This window comes from Papilio machaon, chromosome 4 (assembly GCF_912999745.1).
Source record: "Papilio machaon chromosome 4, ilPapMach1.1, whole genome shotgun sequence".
Classification (NCBI taxonomy): domain Eukaryota; kingdom Metazoa; phylum Arthropoda; class Insecta; order Lepidoptera; family Papilionidae; genus Papilio; species Papilio machaon.
The window spans coordinates 5,563,631-5,581,185 of NC_059989.1; the positions used below are offsets into that span (position 1 = coordinate 5,563,631).

At 37.5% G+C, this 17,555-nt stretch overlaps 1 protein-coding gene across 1 annotated transcript in view; it reads right to left on the reverse strand.

Annotated features, from left to right (window-relative positions):
- The window catches only part of LOC106720310 (mucin-3A), a 31,533-nt gene extending 14,285 nt beyond the window's left edge, over nucleotides 1–17,248 (reverse strand). The window contains exon 1 of the mRNA XM_014514927.2: nucleotides 16,928–17,248. The gene's annotated coding sequence lies outside the window, so the exon portion shown is untranslated. The remainder of the gene's footprint in view (nucleotides 1–16,927) is intronic.
- Between the last annotated feature and the right edge of the window lie 307 nt (nucleotides 17,249–17,555).

Below are 17,555 nucleotides of genomic sequence, written 5' to 3' on the forward strand. Positions count from 1 at the left end.
GCGATGTTTTTAACTCAACAACTCCGGATATATATCCTTATGCTTAATATCACACTCCAACTCTTGTCCTTCTATACTCAACGGATGTTATGCGTTGTTACACATTGCCACTTATTAAAGGGAAGCTTCGTGATACTAATGACAAGTGGAATAGTGACAATAATGACAGGTGATATAGAAACAGATATGTTGCGAGATTTCATTAATTATTGCTCTAATTGGCATGTCTGTGACGTCACTGTGATTAAATGTTTTAAATTCATACGTTAAACTGCGAATAGTTGATTTTATAAAAATTTTAGTTTTTTCCATTACAATTTTTCGTTTAAGTGTTAATTACTACCTAATTCAAATAAATGTTTGGAATGTTAATAACTACGAATATAAAACCTGACTCTTAACTAGTCTGTGTCATAGCAGCTATATGCTGTATTTTTATTAGGTTTAGAAATATAACTTCGTTAAATTTCTTAAGTATTTTTAAAGATGTTATGATTATCTATTTTAACTGCGACTACGTCAGTTCTTTGGATTTGCTAATATTTGCGAGCAATCGGTGTCGGGTAAATTGCTCAAATCAAAGGTATTGTTGCGCCTGTCGGTATATATGTATAAGGAATGTTCCCTCCGTCTAGACGCTCTCGCAAGTCACCTCGGCCGGCGGGAGGGTGAGGGCGCACACATTTCACTGACGTCTATTTATTTGCCATATCCAAAATATGCGTTCGACACATGAAGATTTGTTTGTGCTTTAAGAGATATCTTTCTTGTTTCTCAAATCTTTAACTAAATCCTGTGACATTTAATTAAAGTATGTTTTATTTTTCTTACGTATTGTGTACCCAGATATAATTTAAATGACGATGAGCTCTTTGTTACCGTAGTTTGTATATATTTAAATATTTCCTTTATACAAAATGACGTTAAGTCTACTTTATTCTTTCGCTCCGCGGAAACTCGGAATAATATTATGGTTGGGTGCGTGAACGAATCATAATATCCGATCCGAGTGGGGGACTCCGTTTTTCTGAGTGTACCTACACAATGGGAGCCTATTTCTCAGGTGTAATTTGGCGTACCATTCGTTCCAGTGGTATGCGTCGAACGTAACTGTTAATCTGATTAAAATAAACCGAAATTTGAAAGAAAGAGGTGCACGGCATCGATGGCCAATGTTCTCACTCGTTACACGTGTAACTGTACTTGGGCGATGTTTTAAGATCGGTGTGTACGATTTTTTGAAGATGTAACGGAAAATATTAAATCGAGAAAGGTCCGATGTAGATGAACGCTTTCGCAATTATGTCGAAGCATTCGGAATATAAAGGTTGTTGTTATCGCAGCATCTCTCTAACAACACTCGTAAAGCGAAGTTATAAATAAAATAAGAGCGACGGGAATTAGGAAGGTATTGGCGGGGGCGGTGCCCGGCCCCGCTCGCCGCCGCGCTCGCCTCTTGCCCAACACATCATTTCGGACCACTGCAACCGCAGCGAGCATTGACACCGATTTCTTGAATATGCTTTAATGCACACACTACTTCCCATTATACTATCGGTTTAACCATACATTAGTTTAAAAACTACAAAATAAATATGACATTGTATAACTCTATTTTAATCTATTTACATTTACATAAGCTAATGATTAAAAATGTACTTCCTAATTACCTAAACTATTTTAATTATTTTCGCAATGTATAAAACTTGCTATATATAAGGCCAATAAGTAAATAAATTAGAATAAATAATGATATATAAATTAAAGTTATAACTTACGTCAACTAAAAAAAAAATTGGAAGGTCTTTCCGTTTTCAAAGTTTCCTCTTTTTTAAAAGTAAAAACGTAGATGTTTTTAAAAATCATTTTAGCTATTAGCTATTAAGGGTTATGAAGCAATACCATTGTATTAGAACTGTAATTTAAACGAGTTTTGGTAAGATGCAAGATGAGATGGTAGAGGGTCAGGACGGGCCACGGCTCGGCGCCGTGGTTTCGCTGTCTGCCTCGCGCTGCGTTCCGCCGCCGATGCTGCGCGCGATATGCAACCATTCAGACGTCTCGTATCTTTGATCACAAAAGATAGACCACATTTTGAACTGTCAACCCTACATCTAACTTGAATTGAACATGTTGGGTTTGAAATGTTGAATAAAATGTGTCATATTTCGTTAAAACGACTTCCGGAAAAAAACTCAACCATAAAGGGTTTCAATCTTAATCAATTGACTATTACAATTTTTTTTTAAATGTAATGTAGCTGTCCGAATAGTATCTCTAAATGTGAAAACAATTAAAAAGATAGAGATCTCGAATTAGAACAAAACGGAAAATACTTTTAAGGACTTTTAAATGAAACATTAAATAAAAAGGATAAGAATAAAATAAAAAAAAAAATCGTAAGAGACATGACAGTCGTGTATAATTCAGTGTTATGATTGATTAGGGAGTTGTTGCATTGTAAAGCGGCGGACGTGTGGACGTGCGGGGACGTGACGCGACGCGCAGACATCCCGCTCCACGCCCTCACCGTGCTCGCACTGCGCGGCGCCGCGCTCGCACAATGCGTGCACGTACGCGTCTCGCGATTATCGAGCCTCGTAAATTACAAGTGATTAGCATACGAGTCGTGGACACGGCGGGACTCGCCATTACATTCGGCTACGAACACCCTCACTCGTTATTAGGCGATAATTGTCGTGCAAGTGTAGCGGTCGATTAACGGCAACCGATGCCTGCTCGCATACTAATCTCCAGTATTTAACATACTTCAGATGCATGTCGAGCGATTATTGTGATCGTTAAATCGTGATAACTTGTCGCATTTAGAACTCGTGTAATTTTTAATTAAATTGCTTCATTCTCAAAAACAGTTTATAGCATTATAAATGATTCTACGTAAGGAATTTTTAAAGAAGGCGACTGCGTCCGTTATGGAAATAAGTAGGAAGAGCACAAATATTAGCTTCTTTATACAGCCACTCGCAAGTTCGTTGACTCGCGAAATTTTGTGTCAGATGATGTTAATAAAAACTATCTAGACCACTACACCACATAACAGTGCCTGGGTTTTTTTAAGCACTCTGCATACTTTATCGCAATAAAAACATCTACTGGTTTAAGTAGCGGTTTGAATATAGTTTCTGTGACACTAAAATATGAAGCAGAGAGTAACTGAGACTTTAAAAAGTTTATTTAATATTTATGACTACAAGTAAAGGTTATATTTATAGTACTAGTAATGATCAAAAGCGATACCAATAATTTTACTAATTTTTAATTAAAGATAAAATGCGCTGCAATGAATATTTTATTCACTCAATAAATCTTTGCCCTTCACCTGTCATACGAAATGTAGCAACTACAATTTGCTATTGTTTTAAAGTAAATATAACATGAATACGTAAATTAGAACATGTGTGCACAGAATAATGCGTGCAATCGATCGATGCTTTTAATATATTTTTCGGTCGTTCGAATTACCATTTATCTGCGTGTTAAGCATAATGTCTCACGGCCTTCTTAAAGCTGACCTTAATATGGCCTCTGGTCACTGGTCTCGCGGCGGAGCGGGGAGCTCACGTCGTTACAACGTAGTCCGAATAATTTAGCTAAATCCGAGCTAGACGTCCCATCACCGTTACACCGGCTTGATATTCCACCAGAATACACCGACGAATTATCTCATTTCCATGTCGTTCTGTTTTCGATTTATCTATATCGTCCAGATTCTTTTATCACAAGGGAATATGTTAATGCCCGCGGAGCGATTCGCATCACGAAAGAATCGCGCTGTGATTGACAATCTGCATCGAAACTACAAATATATAGTTATTTAGTACTTAAGTTGAATTTAAATTTCTACGTAATCGTGCGAAACAATTCGTTGAAAAATATTTTCAGTGTAAATCATGATACATTCGTCGCTCGCGGCGCGGGTGTGCAACGGGCACCGAGTGACTTGGTACGATGACTTCTCAGAGACCGACGAAGCTCGAAGCTCATAAATGCACTATTCTTTTGTCTGTGTGGACGCAGGGAAGCCAGCCACCGTTAGTGTGAGTGCTGTTGCTAGGCACACGTTGAATTCGCGATTGTTGTAGGCGGGCGGCGGGCGGCGGCGGGCGCGACGCTCACACGATGAGCGTTGCCCCTTGCGCCTCGCGCTCCATGCCTGTAAGCGGCGCTCGAGCCTCGGCAGCCCCGGGCTGCTTGTACCTTATAGCATACCGTATGCCCACACGAATAATAAACCCTTATCATATACGTATTACACAAAATTAGGAATAGATGATCAACTTTGAATTACTTAAAACCGAACACCATACTTTCGGTATGTCAATAATATAATTACGACGAAAAAAAACCTGTAACTGTAAGGGAAATGGATTTTCGTACTCTAACAAATCATTTAGTCCCTTGCAACGATTTGTTGCACGGGTACCCTGAGAAACCTTCAGTCGCTGCTCTTTGCTATCGTCTTCGACTTCGAAAGTACTTTCGGTGTGCATTCTAATTAATATCGTTTATAATTTGGAACAAGCGGCGACGGGTCAGCTGCGGCGGTGGCGGCGGCGGCGGCGGCGTGGAAGCATTTGGCCGTGTGAACAGTTAGCCTTACCAGGAAGTGAGTGAACCCGGCGCTATGTCTATTGAGTCGTATTCGCAGCCATGTACAAATGCTTCGTGTCGAACAGTGTTTACGAGCGGCGGACCGATAGCCGGCAGACCGGTCACTCATTACCGGCCATATCTCTGCGCGCCAATGAATGGTGAGTGCTTACGAACGCACCTCGAAGCCGGGCACCGGGCTCCAAACGAGCGCGCATAAGCACGTAGTAGATTTAAGTTCGAACAGCGTTTTCCGTTAACCGTTTTATTACCTGCAGCTCGTTTCGCACGAACGATATGACCTAACGTCGAATACCTCGAGCCGTTTTATCGGTTACCATAGCGACGGGTTTGGGTCCACTCCTCGGGTCGAGCTATGCCGTGACATCGGCTCGGACGCGCTACAAACTTGGACCGTGTACTGTTCAACTTTAAATTTATTACAATGTAAAGCTGAGGGAAAAATTCCTTTCGCATGAACTCAATGGGAATACTCGCATAAAATTCCCTATGGTTTACTGACTTTAGAAAAAAAGCACGAACAACAATAGTAGGCGAGGGGCTCGGTTTTCTCATTGGAACTGCAATATAAAGAACAGGTTCCGCACAAAAACGATAGCGAGGAGTCTAGACGTGAAACATTTATTCGCCGCATTATCATATTACACGGGAGTCGTGGTCATCGCTTAGGAAACGATGCTATTCCTTTTCACTTGCGGTCGCCACGAGGAAAAAAGGTGCTTATGTATGTACGTACGTCTATGAAATATGTGGAATTGAAATCTGTTCGCTATAAAAAGACGCAGCAATCATTTAATGCGCGGACCTCCACGTCTTGGGCGCGCGCGCATGTAGTTGTAAAAGCTTCGCATTAATGATTATCTTATAGCCTAGGGAACCTGAGAGCTTTCGAATGGAACCTATTAAGAGTTTTAATGATAGTGCTATTAGTAATGATATTCTACGTCGTAACTTAAGTAATAACTCTCCCGTGTGTAATTGCTCATAAGCTCACTTACAACTTCAGGAATTCTTGCTCGTAAAGGTATGAATTACGGCGTATTATTACGGAGAATGATGAAAACTTTGACAGAAATAAATTTTAAATGAGAATGTCTGTCTAAAACCTTTGATTATATACTTGTACATAATAGAAATCTTAAACATATACTCGTAGTAGGTGTATAATGGAGATAAGAATCGTTTTGTAGTTAAAGGTTTAGTATATGGGTAACAAATAAGAACGTATCTAAGACTGGTCGGTACAATGCGGAATAGATTACTCCCAGTAATTGTAGATGAGACGAGCTTTGAATTGCATATCGGCGTTGCCTCTTGATATTAATGGGGTATGTGGAGAGGCGAGGGGTCAAGCAATGCGTGCAGCAGCGACCCACATTTGAAGGATTACAAGTAGCCGCTGAGAGAATTTACCGCTAACATTGCCATATAAGCTGTATGAATTTTAGGTCGCCACGAGCATAACATGCTCTTGCGCCGGCATCTGCGCAAATATTGATTTAGTAAGTCGGTGCCGCTGCGGCCTCGTCCGCGGCCCGCGCTTGCGTCTACGCCGCAGAAACAATATTGCCTTTCTTCTCATCACTCCGTTATCGATTCTTGATTAATGTTTTGTTATAACCATAGCTGTCCACTGCCGATACTTACGTTCAAAAACATATTGCTCTCCCTTTCATTTTCAAACTTATTGTAAAAGAGATACAGTACATAAACTTTCATATAAAATACAAACTAAATTTAAAAAAATTGATAAGCAAAACTACAGTAGGTAAATACAATTGCATTTAACATGAAACACAATTTATTTTCAAACGTCCAATTAGAGAGTTGAATTTAATCCCCGAAGAATTCATAAAATAGTGGTCGAGACAGGAAATTAGTAAGAACTTGTATATTCTATACAGATTAGCGTATTAATGGCCTTGTGTACCGTTAGGAAAATACCACTTGTCTTGATCAGGCAACTAGGTGAACATATCTACAACTCGTGCGCTATAAAATGACATCTAAGTAAGGGTAAATTATCGTGAGGTCCCACTGCTAAAATATTACATAACATAAGAGTGTTAACATTACATTTTTGTACATGTATTTCGGTGTTCTGTGTTCGTCGTAGAATGTAATAGCGACTATACTGAACATAGCATTGCTAAGTTGACCGCTGTAGAAACAAGGACCACGGGAATTGTAAAGTGTGTAGGCGGCCAGACCACATTCCATAGGACATTTCACCTATGTATTAACTAAAATTAGTTAGGATAAGAAATCATACAATTACACAAGATTTAACTTGTGTACGAGCAACGAATGAATAAATTGATTTAGATCCATGAACGAGATAAGCCGGTTATACGCTGTGAGTATTGGACGTTGCGGAAAATTATATTCGTTCTGTAACCAAATAATACACATTACATATTGTAATAAATAATATATGCAATAACGCGATAGGTGTAAAATGACCGTATGAATTTACAAATAACAAAAATAGTTAAAAAGAATCATTGAAACTGCTTAGTTTTGGTGTCAGAAAAATTATGTCATTTTTCCTTTACTAGTATATATCTACCTTTACTAGCCCATACGAACTATCTAAATGTTACGAGTTAACTAAATGGTATGCTTAATGCAAAAACAGTTTAACAATTCGGTTCGTTACTTTTTAGTTCACCTTATTTTGTCTTTAGTGACATAATATCAAATTGAGATTAGATGTGTCATATGTTCTAGGCACGAATTATCAAATGAAATGTACCGCGTTTTTTCCCACGTTATAAGATTGATTCAGCACTAGTCACGGATCATATAATTAGAATACCATAAAACTATTGTTATTACTTTCCCAGTAAGATCAAAAGATTTGATATTTAAAAAAAAGTGCCAATTGCCTGTTGGTTAAAGGCACTATCTAACCGATTGAGTCGTGGGTTGGAATTTGCAATGCGATAAAATATCATGAACTATACATATATGTATTCTAGATTTTACCTATATTCTAATCCTTAAATAAATATAATTAATCTGTTCACAAAATAGTTACATTATTAAATGTAAACAAAGTAATATTAGTATAAAACAATAATGTTTGTTTTTTCAGTAAAGTTATTTTTTGCTACAAATTAAAAAGCCTTATGAAAATATGATGCTCGAAATCAAATTATAAAGTAAGGGAATGTCTGATTACGTCAATACTTTTATCGGAGTTTAAAATCGCTGTCATGCGCAGGTTTCTGCAAACGTCACTCATGATTATGTATGCCATTAATTGTATGAACATTTTTACTAAACATAATAAATGTAATAACGACTACAAAATGCCAACAGTTAATTTTTCAAGGCGAAGATTAGATCAGGAATACTTTAGGTTTAAGGAAGCTCTTTATAAAAAAAGAAGTCCTTGAAATTTTCAAAATGTTATTACTATACACAAGTTAATTTAATTTCGTGTACTTTACACTGTAGCCATGAAATTCGTAGACAGAAAAAGTTTTTTATGTGTTTTTATATTACTTCTAGAAGTAAAATCTTTTTATGGGAACATAGTTCAAACGAGCCCTGGCTGAGAAAATTCAATTCACCAATGATGTAAAAAAATAATAATCAAAATCCGTCCCTTTACAACACTAAAAAGTTTAAACAGGTTTCATAACCATTAAATAACATGCGGTGTGTATAATGCAATGCGCTAATAATCTATATTCTGTTTCATTACCACTTGATTATTTAAATTTGCGGTGAAAATAATATCATAGAAGAGACTAGTTTATGTATAAATATAATAGCGTTACATCAACCTATTTTCAAGTCTGTTTACTCGGTAAAGCATTGCTATTGATTTTCCTTTTCAATTTCCTTTGAGTATTCTCTGGTTTGAATAATTCATGCGGCGCCTTAGACATATTATTTCCACTGAGACCCTTTTGAGATAAAAAAAATATAGGAAAAAACTGAATAAGCTCGGACATAGTAAAGCACTCAGGAAAAAAGCTGAATATTTCTTTTAATGTTTTTGCATCGTGTTCATGTATCGTGACGATCTAAAGCATTAGTATCTTCAATTGACAGTAGTGGCTGTAAAAAACGCTACTATTTTGAATGTTAAAACAACGTTTAATATTTCACATCGCTCCAATCGAACCAATTATCAAGATATATCTTTGACGTCGCCTGATCTGCTTACAAAATGTTAAAACGGTGTTCTGCGCCCGCTTAAAGTATTATGTTGTTGAATAGATTCGAGTACAGCAATAAAAAGATCGGTGAAAAGTTGTGAGCGAAGCGTTGGGAGGCGCGAGACGCGCGGAGCTGCAAGCGCCTCGCCGCAGGACAATGACATCGCACGTTCCGCACGATAAAACAACCTGGACATTATGAACACTCGCCCGGGCCTTCTCGCCGCAAAAACTTAGACATCACCGGTAATTGCCTAATTAAAATTTTTACTATTGCATAACTGACGGTCGACCGCTTTGCAATGAATCACTGACCGTGGTAGACATTCGTCCAGTGCAAAAGACTTAAAGCAAACATTAAATCATTTTTATCCGGCTAATTTATTTTTCAGTCACGGAATAAGGTGGAGGATTCCATTTGAATGCCGTGTGAAGCGATTTAGTAATACGAAAACTGACCTTCTTTAGTACTTCGATTTCTTTATTTAACGATGGGTTGATGTCGAAATAAATAAAAATGTTAACCTGGGCAGCTTTCGACTCGTCGAACCTTTTAAAAGCTTAGAATCATAACATAAAACTCTTCGAGTTTTAAAGCAAACAATGTATTGTTGCTCGTTAAATAGCCTCCTCATTTTCTCACGGCCCGTACACGAGGACCTAGCGCGTCGGCCACTAGACAAAGTTTGTGCCGCGCCTCCGCCGCGCTCGCGCCCTCTATCGGTACAAATATTAATTGGTAAAAGACCTATTCAAACAGAACATGAGGTTTTTTACTCGGTAAATGGTAAAGTGGACATGTCTATTTGTCTTGTTGTTTAGAGTGTGGGTGCAATGCGTCTGAGCGCTTGGCATTCAAGGCCTTTTTAGTTGAAAAAGAAAAGCTACAGGCAATCCCGCTCTTTTGTAACTGATAAATGCGATTTCATTCTACACCACCGTAGCTTCAGAGCCTTTTACAACTTTGCTACATCTTATATGAGAAAACCCTTAGACACGTTAGGTTTGGGAATAGATTAATTTTTATTGGTGGTTGAATTCGCTTTTATTAAAAAAATCTTTCTAGAGGAAGAATTATCGTAAATAATTTTTGCGGTATGTGGAGAATAGTGAGAGTATATCCGACTTAAAAAGAAAAAATAATTATGAAAACTCAACAGAAAAAGTGTGCTCTCGTTGTTTAAATTTTTTTGTCTTTTTACGATCTTGTCACATTATACAACACATTCCTGCAGACCTTCAAGTCAATAAAGTTAATGGATAATTTTGGTCGCAATCGAAGGCCTCAAATACTAATTTCAATATTCGACCACAAACTGGGTCACCACTCATATGAATGTAAATATATTCGAATAATAAGAAGTGGCGAGTCGATTCGTATCGAGTTGGAATAACAGTGTAATGAATGGTCAAAATTAAAATACTCACACAATAGAAAGGCTTTTTTAAGACGCCGCAATAAACTTAAAGTAGGCTATATCTTTCCCACGTACATATTATGTGTGTTAGATATTGTAAGTATCTTTTAATAGCTCAGACTATTAACACATTAACCAGACAAAATTTGGTATAGTGACGTCAGTACTTTTACGCCTTATAACTATGCTGATTGACACAAAAGAAGATAACTATTGTAATAAAAACTTGTACCGGCAAAAAACACAAGCTAAATAACATCTTAACCTACATACCATCGGGTGGCGACGGGTACCGAGAGAGCTCGTTTCTTTTGAATGTGAATTTTAAATTGACTCCGAGTAGGGTCATATTCGAGTGGTTCTCTTTATCGGTCATTGTGACCGGCATCGGCACTCGCTTATATTCTAATATTGACATTCAGGTGGCGAGCCGAGGCGAGGTTTCTTATACACTCGCGCCCAGAGCTGCTTCGCCGGTACTAATAACTATTCCGCTGTAAGACAAAGTACTCTGCGCCTCGCCATATGCATGCACATGCCGGTTTCTAGTAACGCGCCCGCCGCCGATACTCGGATTCCGACTGATGAATGAATGATGTCACATTCAACAATTTATTCTGCAATAACGTTGCATAAGGTGCATTCTTAAAGACCCTATAAAGTTATCAATACACCTTACATTACAAAGTGACCAGTTGCATAACATATAACCTTGCTGATGAACTTCGTTGATTGCGCTAAGAAATCGGAGTCAAGAAATTATAACAAGTGAAATTAAAACAGTTGCGAGCTTTTTTTCTGTAGCATTTTGGTGGTCTCGTAACGGTTCTGGGGCCACCGATGTGTGCCAGCGATGTCGAGCGCCGAAACGAGAGCTAGCGGCCCGCCCCCTGCCTGCACGGACACCTTGCCAGCGGATATTCCGATGTAATTATCTTATTTAAATGATGTATTACTTGTTTGAACAAATGTTGTTCATATAATGCGTTGAAATTTAAATAATTATGAATAAAAAGCTATTGAGTACTGCAATAGATGAACTTTGATGATTTATGTAAGTTTTAATGAAAAACTTTGAGTTCTATCGCAATGTGGCATACTCTAAGACTCGGATTCGTCGAATGTATACTTATAGGTAAATATGAAATGTGAATGGCGGCACATGTGCGTCGAGTGTGGCAAGTTGCACAGGTCAATGGCACCTGCGAGGCCCAGATTCAGTTCCCCATAAGTTGCCATTTTCTCAGGAAGCGTCGGCGCATGGTCCGCGGCGGCGGGGCGTCACCTCAGCCGCCAGCGCGAGCGCATTCTATCACGGCAGAGCTCTGCGCGCGCATATTGACGCCACGTTATTAATGCGCGGTCAGTAAGCTCACCTCGCTTTGCAGTCAAGTTCACCTCACACCTTGTACATGTCTCGGCACGGACCATATTAATTACCGTACTGTATTCCGATTAGCTATCGGTATTTGCCAAATGATTCTGCGGTGGAGTTCGTAAATGTGACTAAGTTTTACAGTACGTCGGAATCTATGAACTGAGTCGTCGTGGCCTTGAGTTTTTGCGATAAAAAATCGTTGACAACGTTAAAGGGGCTCGGAAAAAACCTCATCCAGCTATTTAGATGTCGCGCCACTAAGCGTGATTCCGCAGGCTAAGTGCGAAGCGTTATAACAAAACAAAGAACTCGGAAGCTCGACAACCTTGTCGACAATCGTCAAAGACAAGCGACAAAGTAATATTAACAAAACAGTTTAATTCTTCTTCTTTCATCCAAAGAGTACGTTCTATAAATATAACATTCTATACATATATAAATAATTTTCTATCCTCTTCCTTTTCCTTAATCAGCAAGGACAGGAAGAGATCCTGCTGGCACTGCAGACGGACGTTTAAATGGGATGTAGAGAGCGTATTAGGCAATAAGGCGCTACCATTTAGTGTAGTTTCGAATTAGAATAACGAAGAAGGCTTTTTTCCCGCGCCGTATAAGGGATCGAGCACTTAATAGGCTCCATAAAAGAAACTCCGCTTGAACTCGTGTGACCAGATAAAATGGTAACTACTCGTATCGTCCCTAAGGTTACTTCATAATAAATTCAAGTTTGTTGATAGTTATTTCAAAACAAAAATTAAAAAAAATATAAACTCTTTATCCATAAATCAAAAAAACTACTTATTTTTTTGTAATTGTAATCATTTTAAAAAAGCACAGGATTGATTACGTGTTCATTAAAAATAGCCAAATACGTATTATAATACGTAATATAACTTAACTAAATTCACAATTAATTGATACTTTGAACGGGAAAAACATAAATTTTAAAATTTTTATATACAACAAAAAAAAATTAAGTACGAATAGTTGAAAAATAAAATTGTTTACTAATAAATTCCGTAAACAATTTTATACATGATCAAAGTGTATTGAATTAAACAGCGATCGATCTCGGCTGTCAACCGGCGAAGTAAAAGCACAGTCACGCTGCCAACAGAGAAGTGGGTTGCCCGTTAACATCTCTGACGGCTCTTGCCTCCGATACCACGGCTCGTTGACTCATCACAAATACTCTATGTTTCATACACACTCTAATATGCTCTTCGTAATTCCTTTCTCGGAATACATCGCTACTCTATGTCAATGTGGCTTACATATAAATTGCTTATTTATGTCGGATGGATTGCCAACGATCGGCTTCAAATACTATCTAATATATTATACTAACTACCACTAAAGAGGTACGAAAGCTTTCCTTTATTAAAATGTATTTTTTTGAATGGTAGATAGTTGAACTTTCTTGGACTTTCATTCAGAAAAAAGTTGTTTACAAAACTTTAACAAAAATGATAATAATACCTTAGACTTAGAAGATATACTTTACCTACGAGCTATAAGATTAAAAAGAAAGATCTTTTAAAATAGACTGTATACAGTAACAAGCCTATGCAATAACTGTATAGTAATAAAAGATATAAAGAATTATGTAGAAATTATACAGCCTTTGAAGCCAAGAAGGTCTATAATAACCTCTTTATGCATTGTAACAACAGTCTAAAGAAACTGAAGCTCTACATTAAGATGGAGCTACAAATATAATAATGACGCAAAAAGGTAACATAATATAAGGGCTTCGTTCGTTATAAAACGTATAAGAAAAAGGATATTTTTTTTAGCGTGACAAGCCGGCGGCGGTTCGCGGAACCTTCACCCTGCACTTGAACCCGCCTGACTCGCGCCCGCGCCCGTGCGTCCTCGCCCGCTCGCCTTTACCCGCGCCCGCCTTTGCGCAACCAAGCGTATCGGAATCGCCGTTTCGCACTCCACGCTTTGTATCTGTCACCAGCAAATCGTGTACGTCGTCCGTTTGTAATTTGCCGAGGAAAATTGTACCGACAAGTTGCCCTGTTACGTTTTGTGATAGTTGCACTGTCATCAGTACCTGCCAGTCCGCGATTCTTTATTGGCAGCACAGAAAATGACAGCCATTAAAGCCATTTTTACAAGGCGTGCAAATATAAAATTTAATTTTGTGCATTCATTCGATATATAATCTGCTAAGTCTTTACGATTGGCCAAGGCAAATTACAAACGTGCGGCATAAACAGCTTGCCAGTGACATATCGTCCGCTTCGCTCTCCGTTCTAAGCTTCCTCCTTACTGCTAATGCTATAACCCTAATCTCGTTAGCGTTGCTCGTTATTTTCCGTTATAGCCCTGCTATTTCTTCTATAGTCCACAGTTATTTCAGCGTTTAAGTTGTAACTTTATTTTCAAAGGCAATTTTTTATAAAAAGCTTTTATATAAGAAAGCTTTTAACCTATTTCCGGCCACGGTTGCTACACTATTCAATTAGGGACATATAAAATTTTCATTGGATTTTAATTGAAATTGGATTTTTTTTTCATTTCGTATCTCATCCTTGAAAAACTCATAAAAAGCATAACTACCATATTGGTATGTACCGAACTTATATTTAATTTCATTGCACAATGTTTACTAGCACCTAATGGATAAAAAAGTGACGTCGAGAGGCGAAACAAGTTGGGCAGGATGACATTCGATGCGCGCTCTTGTGTAAAATTAGAAAATGCTATCAAGATTACCTTCAGGGTTGTACGCAATTAACTTTGTTCATGCAAATGACACATACGTATATGTTTGTAATTCTTTTTTTTATTTACTGTAAACTTATAAAGCCAGTGATTTTGTACGGTACCATAGTTTCTATGTAAGCTGATATTTGAAATAACTTAAAAGGCTTTTGTAACTTAATTTAAAATTCAAAAATTGTTCAGGAAACTTTTACGGAAAATTTAATGAAGTAAACTTTATGCAATAATACTGCAAGTGAACCTGTCTAAATAAAAATGGTGCTGCGAATCGCAACTAAGTGATTGGAGTACTTTTTGTTATCGCGATTGTAAGCATTACGTATTTAATTATTGAAATTTCTTGATATTTGCTTGATGCATTGTTTTAATCAAAATGTGCATTAACAAATCCTTTTCCTATGTGTTTTTTTCATAGAATTAATTAGTGTATTATATTTATATCAACTATATAAATAAGACTACGAAAAAAAAAGACATCGGATTCCGGTCTACTTTAGAATTATTTATCTTTTTATAATTAAAAAAAAAAACTTTATACCTATTAAAAAATAAGGATATTTAAATATACATAAAAGCTATAAAAATAGTTGAGAAAGGATTTTTAATAATTTACTTGAAAAAATATTAAATTAATTTTTATTGAACTATTGAAGATTTAAGAATTTAATTAATAATAAATGCATATTATTTCTTAAGGATAGACAAATCAGCGGGTGATATTGGTTGCGAGAAGCGCATGATTTCAATTCAATCAACTTTGTTGGCGCAATCGTGAATGATTAGCGGTGGTGAGTGTGAAATATTGCATCCGCCACGCTCGGTACCGTGGCACGCGGCTGTGTCACTCACAAATACACGGATCAGTCCCTAGTAAAAATACAAAAACATTCAAATTAATTTAATATCTCTGCGCGTGATTCATAAGTCATCAAATTACTACGAAAATGCTCAAATGGAAAGGAACCTGACATTGAAAATGCGCTCACTTGTTTCAATTTAAATTGTAGTTCTGCGTACGAATGTGAAGGGTAATTGTAAAATACATACAGCGAGCCTTATAAGTTACACAGCGAGTATTATAAGTGTTTTATATGTTGTCTTCCTTTTTTTCTAATTTCGTGTAACTTTTTTATAAACAAAAACCTGATAAAGAAAGCTTTATAACTTGTTGATCCATATTTATACAACGACCTGTTTAATCCACTTTACCTATTTGCTACCACTTTTTATTGACTTGATAGAGTTGAGTAGTTCGCGACTTTTGGAGAGAAAAATCAATGACTATAAATTTTTATAAATTTTCAACCCAAGAAATTGTAGAGTTCAATTATAGATATAAATTTCCGGACACCCTGTATAATTTAAAAGGACATAGTTCAGTGCACAAATGCTTCTGTTCTGAAGGGTGCATGATGTTTGAAGACATGTATGAAAAACTTTTCCATTAACTTTTTACACGCTTTGTGTTACTTACGCTAGCTACAGTACGGTACGCTCGCGATGCGCCAGAAAACAAAGATGAATAATGAATCACGCTAAGAGGGATGGGATGAAGGCAGTAAACGCGAAATAACTTTGACGAGTAATGCTTTAAGAGCTTTTCTATGTGAAAATTCTATGAAACTTTCAAAGCATAAAATTTTTACAGAGTCTTCTGAAAAGAGAAAATGAGGAAATGTATATGAATTACTTATTCCTATATTAAAGTCAGTTTACCGAAAAACTTGTAAAAAATCATATTATCATACCCATATTTTGAAAAAATACAAATGTAACATTGTGTTTGTTCTAGTAGTAATGTTTTTCAGCAGTGAAACTCCGACAGTTATGTAGATACCCCTTGAAATCTTACAGAAAAAGTTACAAATTCTAAATGAAAATGAAAAATGATTTCCAAATTAATATTTACAACCGTATCTTTGGTTTAGTTTTTAATTAGAAACAATCAGAATTTTATTATAAACTAAAGTTCTGATTACTATTTTGTGCTATTTAAAATTTTTGTCTATACTTAAATTATTTTCTTTATTATATTTTACATAAAACCCTCAAATTAAAAGTATGAAATTTTTATTACTTTTTAAATGTAAAGTTAGGAGAAAACAAAACTTTATCATTAAAATCAATATCACAGCATCATAGAAACCTAAGTATTATTAACATCGCTTATATTTTATGCCTTAACATCTCAGAAAACTATCTTTATCAAATAAATATTATGAAGTCAAATTACTATAACTCCTAAGCAAAGTCATTGAAAAAAACTAAAATAAACTTCTGTAATCTCTAAATCAAAAATAAATGCAACCAAAACTTTTACAAAGGCAACAAATCGTACACCTGGTTTAATAACACTTTTAAATAAAGGTGTAAAATGTTCAAATTAAGCTTTAAGTGCAGGGGCACTCTTCAGAAGCGTAGCGACGGAAAAGCTCAACGGCCCGTTAAATACAAACGATTCTTTAAGAACCTCTGTTTGTGAGCGGGATCTTATTAAAACTTTTTATATTTGTAAACTGATGTCTTAAATAAACAGGTAAAAACTGTTTTAAATAAATTACTATATGATTAAATAAAACGTAGCAACTTACCTCTTTTCAGCAATGAAACAAGTCCGCGCTGATCGTGGCGGCAAACGGCAATTCTGGTTGCGATGCGCGCTACACTGTCCGTGGCAGGAGTCGAGCTGTCGGGCTGTCGGGCTGTCGAGTTGTGTAAACGTTGTGCGTTCGGCGCGGCCGGGCCGGCACTGACGCGACGAGCGCGAGGCGAGCGCGCGATGCCGCGCTCTCGGAGGCTTCTCGGCCGAGCTTTCCGCGACACGACCCGCACGCACTGCACACTGCACTCGCCCGGTACCGCCTCTACCCACGCGATTATTCTCTCCTCGATCGTCTAATGTCCCGAGCGCCCGTCGCACGTTTGAACTCTGCGTACTGCCCGCTTAACCGTATAAATATGAAGCCCGGTGGCGGGGGACGGCGCCGGCCCGCGACGCATCGCGAATCCACATCGACATAAATTGAAGATGCAGCCGGTGTCCTCCACCATTGATTTTATTGCTTATCTATCAGTTACAGCCAATTAGCAAAAGCTCCACTCGGGCGGCGCGTCACGATCGCTTCCGTGTTCGCGCCGGCCGCGGCGTTATGTACACTTGCGGAATTACCATAGATGCCCGTTACCTGCCGTTGACAACGCGTCGATTTCTTTGATCAT